The sequence below is a fragment of the Euprymna scolopes genome, chromosome 9, assembly GCF_053919585.1.
Source record: "Euprymna scolopes isolate OS-2025 chromosome 9, ASM5391958v1, whole genome shotgun sequence".
Lineage (NCBI taxonomy): Eukaryota > Metazoa > Mollusca > Cephalopoda > Sepiida > Sepiolidae > Euprymna > Euprymna scolopes.
Window position 1 is genome coordinate 87,964,085 of NC_136490.1, and position 15,322 is coordinate 87,979,406.

At 34.8% G+C, this 15,322-nt stretch overlaps 1 protein-coding gene across 1 annotated transcript in view; it reads left to right on the forward strand.

Moving 5' to 3' along the window:
- The window catches only part of LOC145284768 (uncharacterized), a 187,481-nt gene that overhangs the window by 75,620 nt on the left and 96,539 nt on the right, over positions 1-15,322 (forward strand). The gene's annotated exons all lie outside the window — the stretch shown is intronic.

The following is a 15,322-nucleotide window of genomic DNA, read 5'->3' on the forward strand; positions in this document are numbered from 1 at the left end:
AATTATAAGCCGGTTTTCATAATATGTATTTTCATAAAAATAATGGGCCCTATCAGTTTTCACTATTAAATTGCACATATCTATAGGTTATGCTTATTTAATTGTATATTTTATAATACCATATATATAGTAATCTGCAAACACTCACAAACAGCTTTAGGTATTCCTCATTTGCATAATTAATAATTTTAAACAGTTTTTAATGAATTAATATTCTGTAATATACATTTGTAATTTCCATTTGTAATATTTTCTTAAAATATACACAATAGTTGATAGTGAAACATTGTGGAGATACTACAGATATTACACTTGAATATATTTATTTGCAAAGAGTATTTAAAAATGCATTTTAAACAAAGTAGGCAAACGGTCATCAAAAGTTTGTGGGATGGAAAGAGGGTCATTGGTTATCTTTGGTTTGAAGTGATAAAAATACCTATCTTACTAGAATCATCTACCATCACAATACCACATTTACTTTAATAAAATGCTCATTTTTAAAACTGTATGAACAGATATCAATTTTTATAAATCATTTTAGTGCTTTTTCTTTTGAAGAAATTAAATACTTTTATTAAGTGGGAATTTGGAAATAATTCAATCAAATAAAGTTAAAAAACTTCAACTTGTCCTGTATGATCTCATTAGTTAATTCATTTTTTCTTTATATTAGTAAATTGATAAGACCATTTTTATTCACTTTTTGTTCACTTCAAGAATAGAAATATTTTTTTTTTTAAATTTCTTTTTGTTGCTCAAATTGTCTAAATCACTAAATCTTTCCAAAGATGATTTGCAACTTTTACTTTTAGGTTAATTTTATTTAACCTTAGCGATTTTCCTGTGAAAAACCTTTGAATAGAACATTATTATATTTTTTAGGATTAGTGGATTTATTTGTGTGTAATAGCTAATAATACTGGATACAAAGTATCATATATATATATTTGCCAGAAATTGTTAGTTCAGAGTATGATCACAAGATTCTTTAAGGATGTCTGCAGATAATAACATGATGAATAGGATAATTGATAGAAGAAATAGTAACGCATTGATCTTGTTAAAATAAGCAATTTAATACAATGCAACAAGAGAGAAAATGTAAATAAAAACATAGAAAAAGAGAGGTTTTCTTTGGATGGGGTATGAGTGATATGTGTCATTACCACAATGTCACATTGACTTTATCAAAAGTTTAACAAAGATTGAAAAGCATTTATCTATCTGTTTTCTTTAGGAACCATAACGATCTTTTTTTGATAAGTTGTATCATTCATCATCATTTTCGTAATACAAAAGGTTCAGGAAATGATGTATTTAATGTTCATAATTTTTATATTTTCTTCAAATAAATAATTATAAAATGTTTATATACTTCCAGCCGTGTAAAATCTTATATTCCAATGGACAAGATATGCTGTTGGCTCTTTCAATTATTTTCCTTTAATTCTTTCCTTCAGATTTTGCACCCCAACTCATATAGAGATATTTTTCCTTTTTCAACTTGCCTTTTCTCCCTTTACCACCGTGTCTTTGATGTGTTAAGCATACATTAGGAAGAAAGAAAGGAGAAATAAGCAGTTGCTTGTGGTAAAGTCTTGTATGGCTTCCTTTCCTATTTGTCAATATCTGTACATTTGTTGGGGGTAGTTAAAGGAATAGCATCTTGGATAGTAGTTTTAAAATACATTTAAAACCTTTTTTGCTTTATACTATGCTTCACAAAGACATATATATTAGAGAGAGAAAGAAAGAGTGTGCTTGGATTCAACAAGATAACATAATGTTGGATTTTAAAAATTCAATCTAAATAGTTAAATACTGATAAACAAAACTTTATTTTTTGACAAGCTAATTTCTACCTTACAACTAAAATCTTGTAACTAACTAATGTTGTGCCATGTAATTGGAAATATAATCTACTTCTCTACAGTTTATTCAAAGATTTTTTTTTAGCCAGATGACTGATAATATGAAGTATTTTTAAATCATCTTCCAATCATAAAAGCAAAACTTAAATAATGCAAAAGTGAATAATTCAACATTAAAGAATATATTTTAAAAGTTGTCTACTTTACAACTAAAATCTTTTTCTGTATAAGTTTTAAAAAGTGCAAACAAATAAAAGTTAATAACTTTACTCTGTGCCAGGTAATTTCAGATAATTATAGCTAGAATATATATGCGTGTCTCATCATCATCGGCGGTCACTCGTGTCCGAGTAAGACTGTCCTCTGTTGTGGCTTCTGTGGGTCCTCAGGTGAGCATAGAGCCCAATCCTAGACCCAATTTGTCTTGTGCAATTTGGGCAGATAAAGGTAGTGGTGGTGGGGTGGGGTTGGGTGTGTCTGGTTGATAATCTGTCCTTTCTGTGCTTGCGTTTATCCTCAGCAGCTTGATTTAGGTCACTACTATAAAGCGCTGCACCCTCGTGGACAGCGCTCCTCCATGCCAACCTGTTCCCAGCCACGTCCTCCCATGTCTCAAGGTCCATGTGAAACCGCTTTAGATTTGCTTTGATGTTGTCCTTATACCTCATCTTTTGGCCACCCTGGGTCAACAAGCTGAGAGTAGAAAATCTGTTTTGGGAGGCGGAGATCCGGCATTCGGACAACATGACCAGTCCATCTGAGCTGGCGTTAAGTAACAGTAGCGGTGATAGTGGGAATGTCAGCCTCACCCAGGATGCTGGTGTTGGTGCGTCGGTCCTTCCAACTAATTCTGAGGATTTTTCGGAGGCATCTTTGGTGGTACATCTCCAGGGTTTTTACGTGCCTCCTGTATGTGGTCCAGATCTCCGATCCATAGAGAAGAGTGGGCAGCAAGACATGATTTTGGTCTTTGCCAGAAGGTCACGGTTCTCAAATACTCTCTTCCTTAGCCTTGAGAAAGCCCCACTGGCACAGCTGAGACGGTGCGTGTCTATGTGTTATGTATAACTAAATAATTGTTGCTCTTTTTGATTCATTATTAAGAAATTAAAACATTCAAGTTTCACTACATTTTTTAGGAAATTTCCTATCAAAATTCTGTCTTATGGTTATTTAGAGAATGTTCTTTTTAGGGGGTTTGATTTGGTCGATATATTTTGGGATGAGCAGGTTTTGAAGAAATATTTTCACTGAAAAAGGTTTTTAGGTTTATTATTGAATGTAAGAAAGTGAGATATTATAGTCTAGACCAAACAAAATGAGTTCAGAGGCATACATTCACAAAGATATTTTATATATGTTTAAAATGGAAGATTACAGCAATAGGAAAAACAAAATGTTCATGAATATTTTAAAGTTCTTGTAAAACAAGGGTAATTCTTTCTTTGGTTGATATTGAAGAAATCAGTTGATAGTTTAAGGGTTCTGCATTATATGGGTCTGAAAATTGTAATCAAAACTTCTCCACTGTGATAGTTATCTATATATATAAAAGCGAAAATGTGTGTATGTTTGTGTGTCTGCTAAAAACTTTCGACAGACACAACGAAAATTCACAAACTCTGTATCATATCGAATCCCCATCCTTTGCTCCAAAAATATCGAAAAATTGGCCAAAAACGTTCATTTTTTTCACCCCGAAATCGACAATTTTCAACAGAGGTGGGGAGTGGGGTCAACAAAAACGGTCTTCTCGTGACGACGAGCGGTTCTACGCATGCGGCAGATGACGTCATGACCTGATTTACTTTAAATAGTTGAAAAACTGAACAAATTTCATGTACGTCGCTTTAGGTCAGTTGATTAGCACGTTGGTTCATTAGCTAAACGTTTTGGGTTCGAATCGTGGTGTGAGATGTCTTTTTTTTTTTTTTTTTTTTTTTGATTTTTTAAATTTAAATATTGAACCAGTGTTATTTAAGCCATTTTTCACGTAACGTTCGTTTTTCTGTTTTTTTTTTGTTTTACTTCGCTTATTCACCCCCGACCACACCCAAAAACACCCGGGTACCCACCGATTTTTTAAAATTTTAATATCGAAACAGGCTTATTTAAGCCATTTTTCCACGTGTTCATTTTTCTGTTTTCATCGTTCGTTTGCCTTGCGTTAGTTTTTTTGTGGTTTTTTTTTTATGTTTTGATTACCCCCCCCCCTCTTAATTAAAACATTGGTTTCTTTTTTTACTTTGCTTATAACAAACAAACCTATGTCGCCGTCGTCGTAACGCTCGACGACTTCTGGGCGTGCACCTGTCAATCTGGTTCTTACTTAAATAAATTCAAGCATCTTTCAGTAACTCATTCTGGCTGGCCGATTTTATTTTCAAACTTCGCCTCAGGGCTTCGGGTTCGATCATACCAATCTCCCCCCCCCCCCAGTTTCTTTTTATTTAATACCACACACCTGCTAGTACTTTAATAAATCTGAGTCCATTTTCTGTAGGCTGTTTTTGAACCCAGTCAATGACGGGTACTTTTGCTAGTCTATATACACAAAAGGCAAAATGTGTGTTAGTGTGTATGTGTGTATTTTTTGTGTATGTCCGGCAAAAGCTTTTTTACAGGGCACGCTCGGTGGGGTCACTCATTCTTAAAACTTTTTATATACTGTCTAAATTATAATATCTACGAGTTACGAAGGGAGGTCGCATTATCTTTAATTTAGCCGACTTTTACAAACTATTTTCGAGATTTTTTTCACTCGCTGCGTCTTCATTTAGCTTTTCAGTATAAAACCGTGAAACTGAACCCTGTAGCATCAGGGATTTTTAAAAAAAAGTTTAACATCATTTTTTTTTACACCCCCCCCCCCTCCAACACACACACACCTCCCAACATCCAGCCAACGCCGGGCACCCTCGCTAGTTAATAAAAACATCCAGAAGAATGAAATAAGGCTTAATTACATTTAAATAAATTGGTAAATTTAATTCAATACATTGTTTGTATAATGCTTAATAATTTGATTGAACAAAAAAATTTTGAGTTAGAATATTTTAACAAAATTTTATATCCTTATTTGAATTCTGCAGAGACTCTGTTTTCATTTTCACTTTATGAATAATTTGTGATAAAGAAGAATAAAATTATGATCTTGATAAAAACAAATGTTTGCTTGAAATTAAAATGGATATCTGAAAAAAGTTCTTTTAAAATGTATTAATTTTCTGTATTTAATAATGTGCTTAAAACAAATGCTTTTAAAAACAAAATTCAGCTTAATTATAATTTTCTTTAAATTTAAATACACTATTTTATACAAGCACAGTGTTTTGTTACAAGAATTTAGAAAATGTAGAACAAAATTCTTTTTATACAATCACTTGAAAAGCTTTTTCCACAAATATATTATTTATATCTAAACAGCTTCCATTCCATCTCAAGAGATAATTTTTACTCCCTGTAAGGGTATCTGTTAATGCAATTGTGAGGTAAGGTTGCATAATCCCCAGCCACGCCTCTCCTAAATTGACACTGCTTGAGTCAAGTGACCAGGAAAAGTCCAGGAATTCCCAAGTGTCCACTCATTTTAGTACTGACCAGACTCGATGTTGCTTAACTTCAGTGATCTAACAGAAACCGGTTTGATAACATAATTATGCTGTACTTGCTTATATATAAATACTTAAAAAAATGTTAATTTAAAAACTAAAAGTACAAACATTTATAAAATCTAGGGATTTAAAATATTTTTGCTCTTTAAATATCACCTTATTGTTAATGCTAATATTAGTGTATATTAAGTTTTTAAATGAGAATAATAGCATTTAGAAACTGTTAAAATGAGTGTCAGTTTTGTTCTACTAATCAAAGGTGGGGGTCAGGATATGGTTAAAATTTCCCTTTACACATATTTGTAATGGACTATTGGGCATTCAATTGTACTTTCTATATCAGTTCATAATATTCTTTTTGATATATTAAATGTCTGTCAGAATCAGTACAATTCAGAAAAAAATGAATCTTCTGTAAAAATAAATGTCATTGTCAGCTAAATATTTGTTAAATAAAAAATGTCTTTTGATCAAATATTAAAATTCAACTATTTTTAACATAATACACATTCTATCTTACCATTTAAAAATGATTGTCAGGTAAATATTCTTCAAATTAATAAAATAGATGTCACTTTTGTTAACAGGATGGCATAATTTGATTTGGGAACAATACATTTTAAAAGGTTATGTCAATTTTTTTTTTTTTTTTTTTTTTTTTTTACAAAAGGAGGGTGGACCTGTAAATTCACCCTTGTCTGTTCATCTGTCTGCACTTTTCTCAGTAACTACTCCTTGGAATTTTTGGAAATTTTGCACAAACATTAAACATGATACGAGTAAAAAAAAGTAACAGAACAGATTTTCTGGGAAAACCCCGGTTGCCCCCATAGGAGTACCTTTTGGGTTAAAATGGCTAAAATTAACACTTTTGTGCTTATAAAAAAAAACGATGCCTTGAATTTTTATAAAACTTTCTGAAAAGTTGTAACTAACTAATTTCTATATAATTTTGTTTGTCTATACTTTGCGATAACTCTTGGGTGTGCTCCAGGGCCTCTTTTAGGGCTCATAAAAACACTCCATTTTTGGGACTGTTTTACCATATTTTTCCAAAATTTTCTGTGTATGTCTATTTAACAGTGTTGCATGCTACTGAACAGAAATTTAAATATGTTAAGGTCTTGGGGACTTTTGGGGCTAAATGGGGAGGGGGGGGCAAATGATGGACTTAGTCATTTCTTTTTTTTTGCTTTGTGCAGAACTCAATTACACATGTTAAGGTCCAAAGCTGCACTGTTCATTTTCACCAGAATTTGACATCCCCTAAGGACTTTTGAGGCTAAATGGAGGTGGGGCACAAATGCTGAACTTAGTCATTTTTTTTTTTATGCCTCGTTCACTGTGCACTCACGGGAGACCATAGATGCTTCACTTGCTCCCTATCTATCTATATCAAATTAATCAACATTTTTGCTGATTAGACAATCTCATTTTTTAAAAATGTGTAAGAATATTAAATACTTAAGTATATTATTATCTAGAAGATATAATTGCATTTGAAAAATAATTTATACTATGAAATACATTAATCTGAAGTAACATCACAAGCCAACCAGTTGAGCATTTGCTGTATTCAAATGTTAATGTCATCAGTATCACAATTGAAGACAAACAATCCATCGTTTATCTGGTAGGCTACTTGTTTCTGTTTTTATTGTGTATCATATGGCCCCATTTTCTTAAATTAACTGCTTCAGAACATCACCAATTAGAAATATTATTTTTTTCTTTCTTTATTAAGCCACTGCGAGGGTACCCGGCGTTGCCCGGGTGTTTGGAGGTGTGTGTTGGGGGGGGGTTAGATTAAAAAAACCCTGTTAAAAAAAAAAAGTTGGCCGGTTGTTTGAAGGTGTAAAAGAAAAAAAAATAGTTTTAGTATAAAGGTAGGCTTGAACCCCGAACGTTTGACGCGGAGGTGGAAGGAAATGGAAAAAAAAACCCTGCGACCTAACCATCTCGACCACGGGAACAGATGAATTGATAAGTGTGTTAAGTTGACATTTATAAACCGAAATTAGCAGGTGCGACAACGTCAAGTTGCGGAAGCCAGTTTCTGTTTTCCCCGCTATGCAGCGATCAAAGAATAAAAAACACACAAAAAAAAACTAATGTAAGGCAAACAAACGATGAAAACAGAAAAAGAACACGTGAAAAATGGCTTAAATAAGTCTGTTTCGATATTAAAATTTAAAAAATCAGTGGGTACCCGGGTGTTTTTGGGTGCCGCTAAGAATAAGCGAAGTAAAAAAAAAAAAAAAAAGCAAAAAAAAAAAAAAAAAAGCAGAAAAATGAACGTTACGTGAAAAATGATTTAAATAACACTGGTTCAATATTTAAATTTAAAAAATCGAAAAAAAAAAAACCATCTCACACCACGATTCGAACCCAAAACATTTAGATAACGAACCAAGGCCTTAACCAACTGAGCTAACGCGGCGTACATGAAATTTGCTCGGTTTTTCAACTATTTAAAATAAATCAGGTCACAACGTCATCTGACGCATGCATAGAATCGATCATTGCCAGGAGAGGACCGTTTTTGTTGACCCCCCCCCCCTTCTCTGGACGAGCCGTCTGTTCATGTCATTGGACGTTTCCTGTGTTGTGGAGAAGGTGTATGGCATTTTTACTCATTTCCCTTCCACCAAAGATATCCTGCAGTTATACAACTCGCTGTTCACCTTGAAAATGGGCAAAGAGTTTACTTTTCTGCTGGCGCTGCTAATCAGGTTGTGGATCATCCACCAGAAACTACACTTACTGCCTTCTTCAAACTATGCGGCCATGATGAGATTGCAAAGACGCTTCTGTATCCACAGATCCCTTCCTACTACACCTGGAATAAAAAACAGTGGACTCACAGGAAGTGTGGAGACCCTGTCGATGGCTTCCCAGGAGTTAAATATGATTCCTGTCTCTGGCGAGTTTACACAGTCCCACCGCGTCAACATGAGTGCTTCCATCTTTGTCTTCTCCTTCACGAATCTGTAGCCCTATAAGTTTTGATGATATAAAAACTGTCGATGGCGTCATGTGTGAAACCTTCCGTGATGCATGCTCCCAGTTGGGACTACTTGAAAACGATTCTCAGTGGGATGCCTCCATGGCAGAGGGAAGTCTATTCAAATCTCCCCATGCTCTACGGTCGCTCTTCGCAATTATGATAATATGGTGCGACTTGAGCGATCCAAAACATCTATGGATGAAATTTCGTAACTTCATGACCGAAGACATTTCCAGAAAAGCCCAACTTGAGTATACATCGATGGAGCAAGACTACTCCCAGGTGATTTATAACGAAGGGCTAATTTGCCTCGAAGACCTCCTTTTGGAAATTGGTGGTTCCATTTTACCATCATATAGCCTACCTGCCCCCATCCGCCATGAAGGGAATAGTTTGAGTCTAAATTTACTGTATGAAATATGCTACTCGGCCACAGAACTTACTGCATACATTGCTGAGAATGAGCCTAAATTGTTGCCTGGACAACTGAACGCTGTTATATGATTACTGACAATGTTCAACAGAACCGTAGAGGGATATTTTTCTTGGACACACCTGGTGGCACAGGAAAAACCTTTGTCACCAAATTAATACTTTCCCATGTGCGACGGAGTGGAGCTGTTGCTATAGCTGTTGCAACCTCTGGAATTGCTGCAACTTTACTCCCAGGTGACAGAACGGCACATTCAGCTTTAAAATTGCCCATCAACTACACACAAACTGAATTCCCAACATGCAACATCGAAAAGAATTCGGATAAAGCTGTTTTGTTCCGCAGATGCAAACTCATCGTATGGGATGAATGCACGATGACGCACAGTTGCGTTGGAAGCATTGAACAGGACGCTTCAAGATTTACGCAACTGTGACAACATCATGGGTGGATTAACAGTTCTGCTGTGTGGAGATTTCTGACAAACACTTCCTGTTGTCCCAAAAGGGACACACGCTGATGCTGTTCAAGCATGCCTGAAATCGTCAATACTGTGGGATCAAGTTCACCATTTAAAACTCACAACAAATATGCGTGTCCACCTTGTCCGCAACCCGGATGCTGCTAATTTCTCTAATGCACTTCTAGAACTTGGTGAAGGACGTACTCCCGCAGACAGTGAGGATTACACAAATGTTGAGCACATATCAACCATCGTTGAAACGCCAACCCCTCTATGCCAAGCAGTTTTCGAGAACATTCAGAAAAACTACAGGGACTTTGATTGGCTCGCCACGAGAGCGATTCTGGCTCCAAAAAACGCCTCCATCAGTGCCATTGACCACACGCTTGATACTGCTGATCTGGCTGATTACACAGAGTTGCTAAACTCCCTAGAACCACCTGGCCTGCCACCCCACATGCTCTGACTTAAGGTTGGAGCTCCTATAATGCTCGTTCGTAACTTCATACCACCAAAGCAATGTAATAGCACCCGCCTCGTGGTGACATCCCTGCCACCTAATATTATCAAGGCCAAAATATTGACTGGCTGCGGAAAAGGAGAGACAGTGCTAATTTCGAGGATATCCCTATATCCATCAAATCCAGACCTGGATATCTACTTCAAGCGATTACAGTTCCCTGTGAAACTGTGCTTCATGATGTCTATCAACAAATCACAGGGCCAAACCTTTGACTTTGCAGGCATTCATTCACAGGAGCAATGTTTTTCTCACGGTCAGCTCTATGTAGCTGCCTCGCGTGTGGGCTCACAATCCAAACTATTTGTGTTTTCTCCCAAAACACTTGATGAAATGTTGTTCTCAAATAGGTTTTATAATTTCTCAACAATTTTACACCTCAATTTCTCCTCTCTATTAGCCGTGTTTATTCCTTCTTAAACTTTGCCAGCACCCAGTACAGAAATCTTTTTTGTAACAAAATGAAAACGGTTTCATGTATTTACACAGTAACTTTTGTAGAAAGAGAAATTGAAACTGATTAAATAGAGTAAAAATGTGAATTTGGCAAAACCTAGAATGCCCTTAAATATATTCAGAAGCATTCGGTCCTTATAATTCTTTCGTTTTTATTTGGTTGCAAGCTCTGCAAAATTAGATTCCTTATGAGCAACCCTAAACAATTGTGTTGGCTGTGGAATAAAATTTTAGCAGTACAACAGTAAATTATTTTTCTGTTTTTGAACGTCCATTGAACAAACTGATCCTGAAGAAATTGTAAAACAGTCTACACACATATTTAGTGAAAATGTGATTCAGAAGTTTCTTAGATGTCGGTTTAACAAAACATAGGCCCCTCCCCCAACAACCAAGCACAAGTAGTATGCCCGGCAACATAAGGTAAGGAATTTTTTGCCATAGTTGACTAATTGTAGAACTATATAGCTACAACGACATAAATTCTTAAAACGAATAGATAGTCGATGTTGATCCTGTGGTTTCTTTTGCAATAAGTTAGACATCATGGCTCCCAAAACCTTACCATAGTATTTGGTTTTGAGCTGGAAGAATAACTGCTAAGGGGCAAATCAGAGAAATTAGATTATTCGTGGCACGTTGAATTCACTATGTGCAAACTACATTGATCAGTAAGGTGTCAATATAACCAAACTTTACTAAAATAATTTTAGGATTACAAAAAAAAAAATTGAATTTACCAAAGATACAGACAATAAGCATAAAAATGGCATTAAATCAACTCCCGAACAAGGTCGAGTAATGCTGCTCATATCAATATAAAATGAACATTTTAGATTTTAATTTAAATAATTTTTATACTCATTAAATTAGAACATTTTTCTCCTTAAGTCTTTTTTCTTTTTAACGATCTCAGCTTATTTACTAATCTTGCTGTTTTCAGTTCTAAATATGTGTAAATAATATTAGCAATATCAGTTTTGAACAAAAAAATAAAACATTTTTTCTTATCATGTCAATCATAGTATGATAACCCATCTTCATTGTCAAGTGTCTTCAATGAACATGTGAACGTGCTTATTGGACTCTTTATCAATGAAAGGAGGTCGCCTGGCCTAATGAGTTTCACTTTCTTGAATGCGTTGAATGAACACTATTGCTTTACTATCAAAGTGTTTGTAAAATTATTGGAGGAAAAATATGTAGTGATACAATGTAATTGAGCAACGTTCTGCTTGAAAAAAAAAAAACAACAAAAAAACAAAACAAAAGCAAATCGTCTCTTAGTATCATTACAATGGTATGTTGTAGGATTTATCTCATTATCATGGAAGAGAAATCTTATTTCTTAATGGTAAACTTTCTTTGAAACTGTTCAATGCTATACTGTATACAGGTATATAAATAGTTTCAGAAATATAAAAATAAGTTCGGTAAACTGTCTTGATAAAGTCTACAAATTTTATTTTCATGTAAAATGCTTATTGATTGTTTTACACAGCTTTTACTATGGTTTGACTGATAGTCATGATATTTTGAATTATTAATATTTGATGCCCCATACTACACTGAGCAGAAGTTATGTTCATATTTTCATACCATGCAAAATGCTAACCTTTTGTTTAAATACCTTTAAAACTTTGGATTTTAAGGGAAATAACTCTTCCAATCTGACCTTTATATCTGCGTCAATAATTATTTCAGCATCTATAAAAATATGACCATGTCTAACTAAATACATTAATTGTAATATCAAACCCACCATCCATTATTTTTATATTTTTTAATGTGTATACATATGTTTTATTATTTATTAACACTTATGCATGCAGGACATTATTTTTTTACTAGCAAAGTCTTTCCATCCATACTCTCAAGTTTTGTAACATCAGTCCAAAAGTATAAATATTTCAATGAAAAAGAAAAGTAACATTTTCAGGACAGGCCTAAAAAAATTTCAACAGGATGTTAAGAGTTATTTTTAATTTATTTAGTTTTACTTATTTTTAAAGAGTTTTTTTTTTTTAAAAAAATGAAAATGGATTTCAATTTGTTATTCCAGGCAACTTTTTATTTTTTCATTGTAACTCAGAGAAATAAATCACTCTTGGTCTTCACAGATTAAAAGGATCATTTTTTTATAAAAATTTATATATCATGGTTTATTTTCTTTGACACATCTCTTAAAGATTGAAATTAAGATTTTTCAGTGACAAAGACATTACTGATTGAGTTTGTTGCTAACATCAATATGTACTTCCCAAAATCAATGGTTACAAAACTATGAAAATATCAAGTAAATTAAAATAGAAGCTAGCACTGATATGAAAATCTGGTTCTGCTCTAACCGAATATTACTGTTAAATTTCTACAAAGAATACAAAATATCAAAATGAAAAGGATATTTAGTTTGAAAGAAAAGTAGAAAACATGGTAATTGAATTGTTAGAATCTATTTTAAGCATTTTTATATCATGGCCATCTGAAATTGCCCAGACAAACAATGTGGAACAATATTGCAAATCACTCTTTAAGATATAGAGGGAGAATATTTTACACTAATATTTTGTAATTCAGAAAAATCTGCTTCTTTTTTTAAACTTGGAAGAAGCAGGATTTTCACTTAAATCTATTTATTTTTTAAGAAATTGATTTCTATCCTGTTGATTTGATTTATTTTTTTCTCTTCTGTCTTTTTCGTTTTACATTTTTTTTTCTCTTTTCCACACATCTTATTTTGTTTTACTCTATTTCCCCTCTTACTTTTTCTTTCCTTATTTTGTTTTACTCTATTTCCCCTCTTACTTTTTCTTTCCTTTTCTGGAAATGTTAAATTTGACAAACTTGGTTCTCCAACTTCCAACGTAGACCCCTACTACCATGTCTCCTTCTCCAACATCAGGGGTCTTCGTTCTAACCTTCCAGAGGTTGAAACCCAATTACAGGAGACTAAACCAGACCTTTTATTTTTAAGTGAAACTGGCATTGGACAGGCTATTTCCCTAGATGAATTTGCAATTTCAGGATACTCTAACTTAACTTCTAAATCTGACCCCCAAGATCGCCATGGGCATGGAATATGTGCCTATATTAAAGATAGCTTTCCATGTGGGAGGGACATCTCCAGGGAAGATCCTAACTTACCCTATATGTACTTCCGGGTTGCTTTAGCTCACACGACTGCATTTATATTTACTCTCTATCGCCCCCACAACAGCGGAGTTACTATCTTTCAAAGCATATCTGAGAAAATTGACCAAGTCCTATCTGCTTATCCTTCAGCTAACATTCACGTATGTGGAGACTTCAATGTTCACAATGTCGAATAGTTGACCCACTCAAACAAAACCGATGATGAGGGGAGGTTCTGTCATGATTTCTCCATTGCCTATGACCTCACTCAGATTGTTCAGGAACCTACCCGTGTGCCCGATAATGACGGCCAGTATGCGAGCCTACTAGACCTTTTTCTCACAACTTGCCCTGAACTATGTTCAGTTTCTGTTCTGTCGCCTCTTGGATCTTCCGACCACTTTGTTGTATCAATTAAGATAAAAATGAAATGTAATAAGTCCCCAGACGTACCTCTTCATCGTACAGTATATCGATACACTAAGGCTGACTGGGATAGCTTCCATACATTTATATCTGATCTACCTCTGCATTCCATGTTTAAAAAGGATGTGTCCTCTATAGTATTAGACCTGACTGAATGGTTAATTGTAGGTATTGACCATTTCATACCCTCTAAAAAGGTTCAGCAAAAACCTAACAGCCAGCCATGGTTCTTTCCAGAATGTGCTGCTGCCATTGCGCACAGAAATCACTTTTTCCACTGCTTCAAACGTAATAGATGTATGGAAACTAAAGCCGTTTTCAGGACTGCCATCAACCATTGTAAGAAAGTAATAAGGAACGCAAGAGAGTTGTATGCTCAATCTGTTAAGTCCAAAGTAGCTGAGCAGCGGCTTGGTTCCCACCAGTTTTGGCAAATAGCAAACAGAATCCTGAACAGAAGCGTGTGCTCCATCCCAACTATTATCAATGGACCTGAGGTAATCTCGTCAGCATCAGACAAAGCCAAACTCTTTGTCAAGAACTTTGCAGCTAATTCTACCCTTTGCGACCAAGACCGCCAACCCCCAATATTTCCTCCTGTATCAGAAAACACGCTATGTGATATACGTATATCTGTACGTGATGTTGCGAAGCTAATCAAAAACCTTGATTCGAGTAAAGCAACTGGCCCTGATGGTATTCCAATTATAGTACTCAAAAAACTTCAACCTGAATTAGCGCCCATACTTACAAAACTGTTTAAACGTTGTCTTAAGGAGAATAGTTTCCCATCTCCCTGGAAAATCTCATCAGTATGCCCTGTATTTAAGAATTCAGGTGATCGCTCATCCCCCTCTCAGTACAGGCCAATAAGTCTCCTGTGCGTTATGAGTAAGTTGCTAGAATCTGTGTTAAATACAGAAGTAATCAAACATCTCAACAAAAATAACCTTCTTAGTGACACTCAATATGGTTTCCGTTCTGCTAGATCTACAGCAGATGTCCTTACAGTTATATCGCATAGGATTAGCAAATCTCTCGACGGTGGCAATCTTTCTAGGGCAATTGCTCTTGACATATCTAAAGCCTTTGATAGGGTATGGCATAAAGGTTTACTTCATAAGATCGCTAGCTATGGTATAGCTGGAAAAGTCTTCTCAATTATTAAATCATTTCTTTCTGATAGGTTCATAAGAGTAGTAGTTGAGGGGCAAAAATCAGAAGCTCACAGTATTAATGCCGGTGTCCCTCAGGGATCCATCCTGGGCCCAACTCTTTTCCTGATCTACATTAATGATCTTCCAAATCATATCTTTACATCATTTGTAGACATTTATGCTGACGACACTACCATTTATGGTAGCACATCTAAGACAGTAAACGACCAAGTTCTCTCC